This window comes from Mangifera indica, chromosome 16 (assembly GCF_011075055.1).
Source record: "Mangifera indica cultivar Alphonso chromosome 16, CATAS_Mindica_2.1, whole genome shotgun sequence".
Taxonomy (NCBI): Eukaryota; Viridiplantae; Streptophyta; class Magnoliopsida; order Sapindales; family Anacardiaceae; genus Mangifera; species Mangifera indica.
The window spans coordinates 8912012-8923796 of record NC_058152.1 but is presented as its reverse complement, the minus strand read 5'-3'; positions in this window follow the sequence as shown (position 1 = coordinate 8923796).

Below are 11785 nucleotides of genomic sequence, written 5' to 3'. Positions count from 1 at the left end.
GTTGATTATAGTGTTTTATTTTATGTGTTTTTGGGATTAGTGGTTTAGTGGAAGTGAGCACTTCAATTTTGTTGTAGTTCACTGCACTTTTATGTTTGCGTGGCTTTTATTGAGGTTGAAGGTGAAGTTTATATTTGTGTTACAATTGTAGATTGTGTTGATTTTGATGGTGAACTGTATGATTATGTTGTCGAGTGTGTTTGTGTTGTAGCTGCAAATTCTATTCAGAAGATCTTGACTATATTAGTAGGAGATTTTAGAGCAAATTTTGGTATATTAGTTGGAGATTTTAGTACATATTTTGGGTATGCTTGCAGATTTTGGTGGAAATTATTGCTGATAAGGGGTTGCAATTTTTTTTTTTTTCAAAGCTACAAGTTCTAAAAAGTGAATTGCACCAAACTTTGGGTGGGACAATGGTGGTTACTCTTTATTTATATAGTAATTTATGATAATTAAATAGATATGCATATAAAACAAACTGATTTTTCTTGTTACGTTGGAATTGAATGCTTTAAACATTTGAAGGATTATTATTCTCAACTAGAGGTGGTGATGGGTCTGGCTGCAGCTCAGCTCATCAAACCCATGGGTTGGGTTAGCCCTTAGGCTCTGATAGTAATGAGCCTTTAAGATAGGTTGACCCATGAAAACTTTAAAGCTCAAGGCCCAACCAAATATACAATAGGTTAGATCAGGTCTATTTTAAATAGGCTGACCTACGGGCTCGTACTAAGCTGGCCTGTTAATTTTAATAAAAAAAAATTTATCAAATGATTTTTTTTAATTATGTTTTCTTTAATTAGAAAACATGTTAGAAAATTAAATTGTGATTAAAAAGAAGACAAACTTATTTATAATAAGTGAATTAAATTCTCATGAGCAATTTCACCAATGTGGGATATAAAACATAAGTATGATTGAACTTTTTACTTTATTTAACTTTTATTTATACTCTATAAAGAAAATGAATTATTGTACTTTTTTAGATGTGAAACTTTTATACTTACATTTTTACACTTTACAAAAAATCTCACATTGAAAAGAGTAAAATTTTTTACTTCTCTCACTCACTATAAATAAGGGTTAAGAAACATGTTTCAATCAAACTAAAATTTTGATTATCTCAAGCATTTGATATTGGTCCAAAGAACTTAAACTTTTTTTTTTAACTTTAAAATTTTTATTTCCTATAAATATTCATAATTTTTTATATTATAATTATTAATTAACTAATTATAAATTATAAATAGTAATGGGCTAGCCCACGGGCCTAACACTTAGGCCCAGGGCTTAGCCTAGAAGGCCCAATTGACGCCTCTATGACAGTAATTATTTATTTGTTTAGGCGAAATCACTATTTTCCACCTAAGGCTTGATGAAATGGTTATTCTATCATTTGAGTTTGAAAAAGTGAATTTCTCTCTTAACTGTTATATTTCTATACCAAATATGCAAAATTTTTTAATAAAATTTTTGAAAAAACATAAAAAAAAACTCAAGCAAAATAATATTGTGTCCCCAAATTTTATTAAATAATTTTATAACCTAATTTATATTACTTTAATTTCAAATACTAAAAAAATTTACTAATACAAATATACAATCACATGTTTAGAAGTAAACTATAAATTTTGAAATATTAGAGGTGTTATTGAAATTCTTAAGTGGGTTTTTAAAATTTGAAAAAAGCTTGGAGGTGTTTTTAAAATTTAAGATACTCCTTATTAGTTTAAAAATGATAATTACACCTTCAAATAATATAATTAATTAAAAGTATAAATATCATATTATACTATTGACGATATAATAATATTTTCAAAATATATATAGATAAATATAATAATTTCTTACACAAGATTGAGATGATCTCCATTTACTCCTATTAAATTTTTGAAAAATGTATCTACATTCTAGAATGCATATCTATTATAATATTTAAATGAAATGACATAAATATTTTTTTACTATTAAAACTAAAAATTGACTTTGACAAATGAGTGAAAAATTAACTTTTTCAAATATAAAAAGGGAAATATGTCATTTTATCAAACTTTAGGTGAAAATATTTATTACCCCACTTATTTATTAGAAATTAAATACTTTGTTTGAATCCAATATTTTTCTTCCTAATGCTTGTTGACCATGAGCCACAAATTATGGGACTTACCATGGAATTCCCTGGTCATTGTTAAAATATTTAAGTCAACATCTCGTATATACTTAAAAAAAAAAAAAAATCATGAAAGAGTTTATCTATTAATTATATATCTAGAATGATTTCATCGGACAGGTTAGAGTGCAATGGAGTATCTTTCACTATATAATTGAACAAGCTGTATCTCTTCCCTTAACTCAAAGAAGCCATGGAAAAGCCACAAAAAAGATCTCCCACTTAATTGATTTTCACCTGCCATTATTAATTTTAGCTTTTATTTTAACAATTTAACCTTAATTTAAATTTCTAAGAATAACATTATAATTTCTAAATACATTTAACTCAATCAATAAAATTATATATACCTACTTTTAATACACAAATAGATATATATTTAATATATATCATTATGTGATTTAATGATTTTGAATTAAAAATAAAAAAATGCAATCATATAATGACACATATGAGTATGTATTTATTTGTTTACTCAAAATAGATATACATAATATTACTCTGACTTTATTATTTATATATATTTATTTATTTATTATTTTAACATTTAATCATACATAAACATTAATGTTGTCATAAACAAATTTATCATTGATACCTTGTGTTTATTTTAAATATTTGTTAGCTTGATGAATTAAAAATACTAAAGCAATGAAAACAATAAATACATAACACGATAAATCTAATTATGAAGAATAAACGATAAGTTGAAGTTAGGAAATTGTGGAAAAAATGTAAAAAAAAAATAATTAAATTTGATTTGAGAAAAATGGTCCATGTAAAAACCCTAACTTAGTTTAAAATTTAGGAAGGTGAACCTAATTAAGCATGGAGGGTTTTTTTTTAAAGAGATTTTTCATTTTTAATTACGTGAGAAGTATTGTTAGCAGTTTAACCATACATTCTTAAGACCAATTATAAGAGGTCAAAACCCTAAAACTAACTTTTTTAATTCCCTAATAATAAGTATTGATTTATATATTAATAATAATGTGTTATCGTATAATTAGATGATTATAAATTAATATATAAGTTAGTTCTCATTGTAAATATTAGTTGTGACATATTATTATATGATTGGATGTTACTTTATACTTAGAGATTATTGTATACAAATTAGTATTTATTGTTAGTTGTAAATAGTTTTACTCTAATGAAATCTCAAATTTTGCCTTTTTTTATGACTTTTTTTTCTTATTCTGTCGGTAAGTAGAAAATAAAAATAAGGGAACAGTCAAATAATTGTTGGACAATGATATGTTAATCAGTTTTGAGTATTTAATTAGATATTTACATAATTTGACCCATGATTAACAATCAAACTCCAATACTTCAAGCTTCACCAACTCAGTCTAAGTCCAATGAAGTTACTTATTTATTTAATTATGTTTTAGTTAATCTTGTAATAGATTAATCATATGTTTTGTTATGTAAAACCTATTAGTTTCGTACTAGTTCAATATGAGAAAGCTCAAATCAAGTCAAATGAAGCAATTAATAGTGCAGGCCAAGGAGACAAATGGACGACTCAAGAATTGCTCAAATCGGCAAAGACAACAATGACACTCTTGGCCGCTGGTTTTCCTTTAAACCTTGGGTGTGTTTTTGGTCATTTATTTCATTTATCCTTTCTCTCTTGACTGAAGTTAGATGGTGGAATCCTTTGATCGATGGTATGTCCTTTAAACCTTGAGTTGTTTCTTGGTCATTTATCTTCTTATGTTATCGTTTATTACTTGTGTGCTTGTATTTTGATATTTACTTTAAATTTGTATTTGTTAAACTTGCCCTTATCTTAATCAACACTTGTACTTGGCTACACATGAAGATGTTCATCACATGATAGCACATCTTGTAGACAATCAACTAAACACTCAAAATTATATACATAATTTTGTTATAATTACTTAAAATGATTTAGTGGCTACCATTCATCAGCACTACCCATTCACGTTAACAAATAATAAGCGTAGGAAAATTGTAGGCAAGCTTTAAAAATTCAAGTTAAAATACCGTCCCTTTCCTTTATACATCTTTGACGCCTAAAATTAAAACTGTGTGTGTATGTGTGTGTGTGTATATATATATTCACCCTTAATCACTTTTTTCATTTCAAATTGAACAAATTCTATATGAAAACCAATTAATAATCAAACCAATTTTACTAGACAACAAAATCAAATTTTTGGTTATTCAGTTTTTCAGTTCTATATAAAAATTTGTTTTGAATATGTTTAATAAATTAAATTACTCCACGGAATATTATTTAATAAATTAAAATTTGTATCATGGACTCTTCAGATGCTTACTACAGTACAATGATAACGTGTAATAATTCTGCTATACTTGTCAAGTTTTAAAATTTGTGGTTATTGGATCCAGGTCCACCCATGACGGGCCGACCCGACCCGATTTGATTAACTGTCAAAGGGCAGTTATTGGCGGTTATTATTGGCAGTTGGACTTTTATATAAAGTCCTAACTGCCTCCCAAAGAAAAGGAATGAGAAGATGAGAAATGAGAGTGAACGCCATTTTTTACAGTGAACTTTTCTCTCCTGCCAAAACCAATACACAGTAAATTGGTCTCCCAAATGGAAATCAGTACGTTGGCAAATGGAGTCGTGGAAACAGACTAACGTCAACACTTCGCATAGAATTCGAAGACGCTTCATCGAACACATAAACGGGTACACAAAATTCTATTTACAGATTTCACAGAATTCGGATCCTGACATGTTTAATTGTTTCTAACATTGGTATCAGAGCCAAGGATACATATGTGTTATGTTTTCTGTGATTGATATTGCGCATATTATACGAATTAGAATCTGTATATAGAAATTTGTTTAAAAATTTTGTTTTTGGGGACGAATTTAATTCGGCCAAAATTGCATGAAATTGGTGTTGGGAAACATGTTGGATGAATGATAGGAATAATATTACATGTTTTAAATTGAAAATCAACTTGAATTAACGCCGGAATCGATCGAAATAGACCCAAATCCGAGACCCAAGGCGTGTCTTTCTTGCTCGCCGTTTCGATGGTGCTGGAACTTGGAACGATTAGACTCCGCGTTAACTGGATTACAAAAGCCTTATGGTATTGTCACCGGAAAATCGTCGGAAAATGGCCAATTAGATGGACAGCAAGATTAGGGTTCATCGCGCGATTTCGGGTCAAAATCGGGTTGGGAAAACCCGATTACCCGAATCGGAGGTCAATGGGTTGGTCAAGACCCGAACCGATCAACGAGTTAACCCGTTTAGTCAATCGGGTCACCCAACCCGGATCATGACCCATAGATAACCCGGTCAACTGTTGACCGCGTGTGGTAACCAATTTCGGCGCGTGACAGCGTGTGCAAGAACGTGGAGGCGCGTGAGGGCACGTGCAGACACTTATTCGGCACGTGGAGGCGCGTGCGGTGTCTACTTGGCGCGTGAAGGAGCTTATGAGCTTATTTTCGCGCATAAACACCCATTTTCAGTGTGCATTGGCACTTGAATCTTGTTTTCTAGTCCTTGGAAGTTGTGTAATACTTGGATTGGTATATGAGATGTGTTCCATGGGTCTTACGGCGTATAATGACATGTAATATCTTATTCCAATTCCCGAAAACACATATTGGTGTTTTAGGATACATGTTTCTACTTTATGCAAATTTATTGATTAGAGACCATCACGTTGCATGTGGAAATTATCAATATCCTATTGAATTCTCTTAATTGGGAAAGAGAAAATATTTATACGTGAATATGATCCCCGTAATCAATGATCTTATTCGGGACAAGAATTTGAAACATTTTGAGACTGAGTGGATTCATTACAGCTTGCTATAGAGTGACGCTTAGTAATGTACGATAAAATATTCATTATTTTATCGTTATTCCCAAAACTATCGTAATGCGAGGTATTTGACCTAACGCAAATATAATAGAGACTTTATCATAGATAAAGTGACTCAAAGATCAATACGGGTTGATGAAATGGTCCTAGTCAAAATAGATGATACATTCGTTGTATCATATATATTTGTTAAGTGTGGGAATTCTGAGATTGGTAGAATTTAATGAAATTCTCATCTAGAATTAATATTGGCACAATTAGATTAAAGTTTAAAATGTCAAGCATTTGTGTCATGGGAGATGATTGAGAACATAGTGAACTTTCGATTTTGTGCCTTATGTAAGATATTTTAAAAATTTAATGCGTAATTGCGACAATTGATGTGTATTTGATTGCATTGATAACGTTGTGTCTGATAGATGTCTCTGTGATCTAGTTAACCATAACATCTTAGAAAATGATGGCTGATTTGAATGAGAATGATACTGAATAGAGAGAATTAAACTATGTGGCATTTGAAATGCACAATATCCTAGATGAGCAAAAAGCTTTAGAGGCTGTGAATCAGGTTAAGATTTAGTTGTGGCTGACTAAGGGATAGAACCCTAATCAGTGCCTTACACAAACATGATGTGGACGCACATCATGCATGTAAGAAGCAAGATCCACTTCGTGTGATATCTTGATTAGTTTCATGATTATAAATCCGGTATATAAGTACCATGAAAGTTCAACTGCATATGCCATAAGTTTGGTTTTAATGGAAAAGTTTGGAGAAACTGTGGTCCCCAACTAATAGCAGTTGATTTTTGAATTTGACTGAATGTCAAATCTGATTATGAAACTAAAGTCAGCTACGCGTAACCTAATACATGAACAAGAGGTACATTTAGAAAAACGATTTCTTCTCAATAGTGGGAGTGTATAAAGGTACATATGACCCACAATGAGAAAATGACTTTTGTTAATTATTCTAGCCGCATAAAATTGGAGTATAAGCGCCCATGAGGTAGCTGAATTTAATGCTCATGCATACGTTGCAGAATCAATTTTCAAAAGTGAGTGGCTCAAGTCCTTATATAAGAAGAAGATCGTTTAATGCTCAAAGAATAAGAACAAGGAATTGAAATGAGAAGAGTGGCAAAAGTACTAGAAGAAGAGACGAAAACAAGATGAGTAGTTGCAATAGAAGCAACAAGAATTATATCGCCTGTGAATGAACAGAGATGAAAATGATAGTCTTGTTTAAAATCAAGTGATGAAACTTTGATTTTCTGGTACTATGATATTAACTGAGTATTATCCTACGTGGATTATATACTCTGAAGCCACCAACCAAGTAGTTCATGATAGAAGATTTTTAGTAGATTTCTATCGAATTTTGAATAAAGTGAATTGGATATATGTAGGCAACAACACAAAGGTTGTAGTAAAAGGAATAGACACAAGCAAATAAGTTTTACAGATGATCAAATCCTATACCTACACCAAATCCAATATGCTCCAAATATTCAGTAAATCTTGGTCAAAATACTTGTTCTTCTTAAACTAGGATATAATTTGAATTTCTCTAGGTGTTTTATTAAAATGTGATAGAATTGATTTCTACAGATTTGGTTTGTTGGTTGAATGGTTATATGGTGTTTGTCACCTTAAATTTTTGATAATGTTAAGTTTTTCATTATTTGCTTCTCCTATATGTATGGAAATGAATGCAAATAAATGACATATTACATTAGGGCATGTAAGCCAAGATGGATTGAATAAATTGGCTTATGAAAGTTTATTAGGAACTTTCATATAAATAGAATTGTCCATATGTAAGGATTGCTTAGTTAGAAAAACTTCTAAAAAAACCATTTGACAAAACTATATGAGTTTGACTTCCTTTGCAATCTATATACTTAGGTATATATATTTTCCTATGAATGTAAAGTTTGAGAATGTATCTCATTTTTCATTACTAATGATGATAACAATGCTCGATTTGGTCTTGTCTACTTGATCTCCCATAAGTCAGAAGCAGTAGACTGCTTTAGACACTATATAATTGAGGTTGAGAATCAATTAGACAAAATAGATAAGAGTTTTATGAACTCACCGAGATCTTGAGCATTTGTTCCAATAGTTCAAGGAACTGAGTAATGAAATAAATAGTATGGTAAATAGTAATTCCAAAACTTCGCAACAATCGGTGTAGCGAAGAAGAGTAATTGAACTCTAATGGAAATGGTTAAGTCAGTGAAAACGCAAGCAAAATGTCAAGTCACTTTGTGGTGATATGATATTTATTATTGCTTGAGAACTTAACCGATTACCTACTAATCCAGTTGCTTCCACTCCTTATGAGTTATGGTCAGATAGAAAATCTGAAATAATTGATTGCAACCTCAGTGGTTAGCAATATCAATCCATAACTTTTCCCATAAATTTGATTAATTGGGACTGAGAAGAAATGAATGTATCTTTATCAGATACATTGAGCACTCTAAAGGGTATGTGTTCATTAGGGAGAATTTCGTTGGAAGATTAATTGAACTTATATTAGAGATACTACATTCATAGAGGATATTTTTCTTAATAAGGATGACGTTGATAAAAGGTTTCATTTGAATGAGATGAGAAATTAATGAGGATGGGTATATCTTAGTGACCATTGGTTGAGTCCTAAGATATAAGACCTATACTTGTTCTAGTTAGTGGGAGCAAATGCAAATGAGCTCCAGCCTATTTCGGATAGTGGGAGTAATGATCTTTGATTGTTTGCTTCATTCATCTCACCCTAGTAAAAGCATTGAGATTAAACTTTAATCTATTTCGGATAGTGAGAGCATTAATTCTCAATTGCATTGAAGTGGACGTCCAAAAGTATTCAAGTGACGTTTTTTAAAGTGAAAACAAAGTTTTCATAACCACTCCCCAAGATGATAAAGAACCTGAAATAAATGTCTCATCTTTTGATAAGAAAATTTTGAAATGCATTGGAAAAAAATATGGAATACAAAGAAAACAAACCAATTCTAGGTTTTGGTTGACTTATCGCCAGATCGAAAATTCATTGGGAATGAATGAGTTTCCTGAATTAGTCGTAAGGCGGATGACTCAATAAATATATAATTTTGCTTAATAGCGAAAAACTATACCCAATGAAAAGGTAAAGATTGTGTAGAAGGATATTTTCGTCATTTATAATATTTACTTCAATGTATTTGGTTCCAGCTATGATAACACATTTAAATTTAGAATTACACCAGATGAATGTCAAGACAATTTTCCTTAGTGGAAAACTTGACAAAGAAATCTGCAAGAAATAAGATATAAATCTTATTGTTATAGGTCTGAAGCGTAGAATGTGCAAGCTTCAAAGACATTGAATGACCTAAAACTGTCATTGAGATTCTGGTACTTGAACTTTGAAATGATCAATCAAGACCATCATGTCTATGTGACAAAGTCTGATGACAAATTTATAATTCTATCAATATGTGTGATGATGTATAAATAGCTAGAAATGATTTGAAGTAAGTGATAATCATCAAAGGATGGTTGTCCATATCTTTGATTTGCAGGATGTGGGTAAACAGAATACATATTGTGAATTTACATTGAGAGGAATTGTTCAAAGAAACTTTTGACTCTGTCATAAGAGCGTAATATTCAAAAGGTTCTAGAACAATCCAATATGGTATATTGTGAACCCGTTGATATTCCTGTGACAAATGACGAATTATTGAGCCAAAAGAGATATGTCTCAAAACTTAAGATAGACGTAGAGAAATGTCAAAGGTTACCTATTCAGATGCCATCAGATGTATTATGTATGTTATGATGCATACATGCCCACATATTTATTTTGTTATTAGGCTGGTTAGTCGATATAAGTAAATGTTGAAAAGAGCACTGAAAGGTTGTATGTAGAATTGTTGATATTTTTAAGGCTTTGTGGATGATTGATTATGTGATTAAGGATCAAACTTGCGTTTGATTGGCCATTGAGATGCCAATTGGGGAAGTGTTTTTTAAACCAACGCAAATTAGATTACGGCTAAGTTTTCTTACTCCAAAAGGACCCATATCTTGGAGCGATAAGAAACAGAGATGCGTAGCCGTATCCACATCGGAAGCCTAGTATATAGCCTATTCAGTAAATGTGCAAGAAACTGTTTGGTTAAGAAGATTCTTTGTGAATCTGAGTAAACAGGACAATATTGTTAGATCAATGGTTGTCTGTTGAAATGAAAGATCTTAATTTTTTTTTTTTTATAAGATAACCAAACGTATCGACACTAGACACAACTTAATAAGAGACTCAATTTCCAAGAAGGAAATGAATGTACAATATAATTCTACGCATTGTATAGTCACTGATCCTTTGACTGAGATTCTTCCAAGAAAAGTATATCTTGCACATGTTAAATTTCTTGGATTGTGTAGACAATAATTGATGAGTGTTGAGCTTATATATTGTACTAATGACACAACGTCGAAAACCATGAATTTAAGTTCATTTTATGTTTTGAACTTATGTCCCGAAATTCTTGGGTTTTCACTGCATACACATCGTTTTTAGCTCAACAAGATTGTAATGTCACACAAGTTAGAGATTGGCTCACTCACACGAGCAATCGCCTTTGGCGCTGAGAAAGCAAGCAAAGATGAGACATTATTCTTGAGAATTGTGATGCTGAGAGAGCATACCAATGGGAGACAAATTTCTCAAGAAAAGATTTATTGAAATAAAAATGTCGCCTTGATGATTGATCAAGATGAGGTCATAAATAGATATATTTGAAAATGACCGATTTGGATTCCCCACGTCCAAATAACTTGTGAATGCCAGATGTGAGTTCTTAATATAAATAAATACCTGCAAGTGTGAAGATGATTAAGAACTCAGGTTAGGCGCTCGGGGTAGCGACTGAACTAAGATCTGTACAGTGTTGTGAATGACATTTGAGAAAATACACACTGTAGCACATGATTCATACCATGTGTGCATAAGTAAGACGACCAGTTAAAGTAGTGGAAGGATGAATCCCTGCTCCTTCACTGTGTGAGACTTTATGAGGATTAACTCATGTTAGTACCCTTTGACTCTTTACTGTTGTTCGATATTTACTCTTAGTGTTGTTATCTTAGCTTGGAACCTATGGCCACGCATGATTCGGTCTATGGAACATGACTAGAAAAGCAGCTAAGTTTAAATTGAGAATTTCGAGTAGAAGAGGAAGACTTATATATATTACATGTGTCCATTGGCTAGCCGATCATGTCACTCATATGGAGATTGGACTTGATCATGGATACATAGGAAAATAACACAATGAAAAATGAGGGATTAAAGGGAGCTGGTGTTATCGAGTAAGTCTGGGGTGCTGCGAGCCTAACGCTTTATTTTTGTTTTATTCGGGTTGAAGCGGCTATGCTATTCCTAACAGATGCATAGTAATTAGCTCCCAAGTGCAGGTTGCTCACGAGGTCGCACGACACATTTGCAAGTATGAAACGTACTGTTATATGATATTTCTGTGGCTAAGCATTTGGTTTGGGTCTTCCATCATGTGTGAGTGGGAGATATTGGATCCGGGTCCACCCATGATGGGCTGACCCAACCCGATTTGATTAACTGCCAAAGGGCAGTTATTGGCGGTTATTATTGGCAGTTGGACTTTTATATAAAGTCCTAACTACCTCCCAAAGAAAAGGAATGAGAAGATGAGAAATGAGAGTGAACGCCATTTTTTACAGTGAACTTTTCTCTCC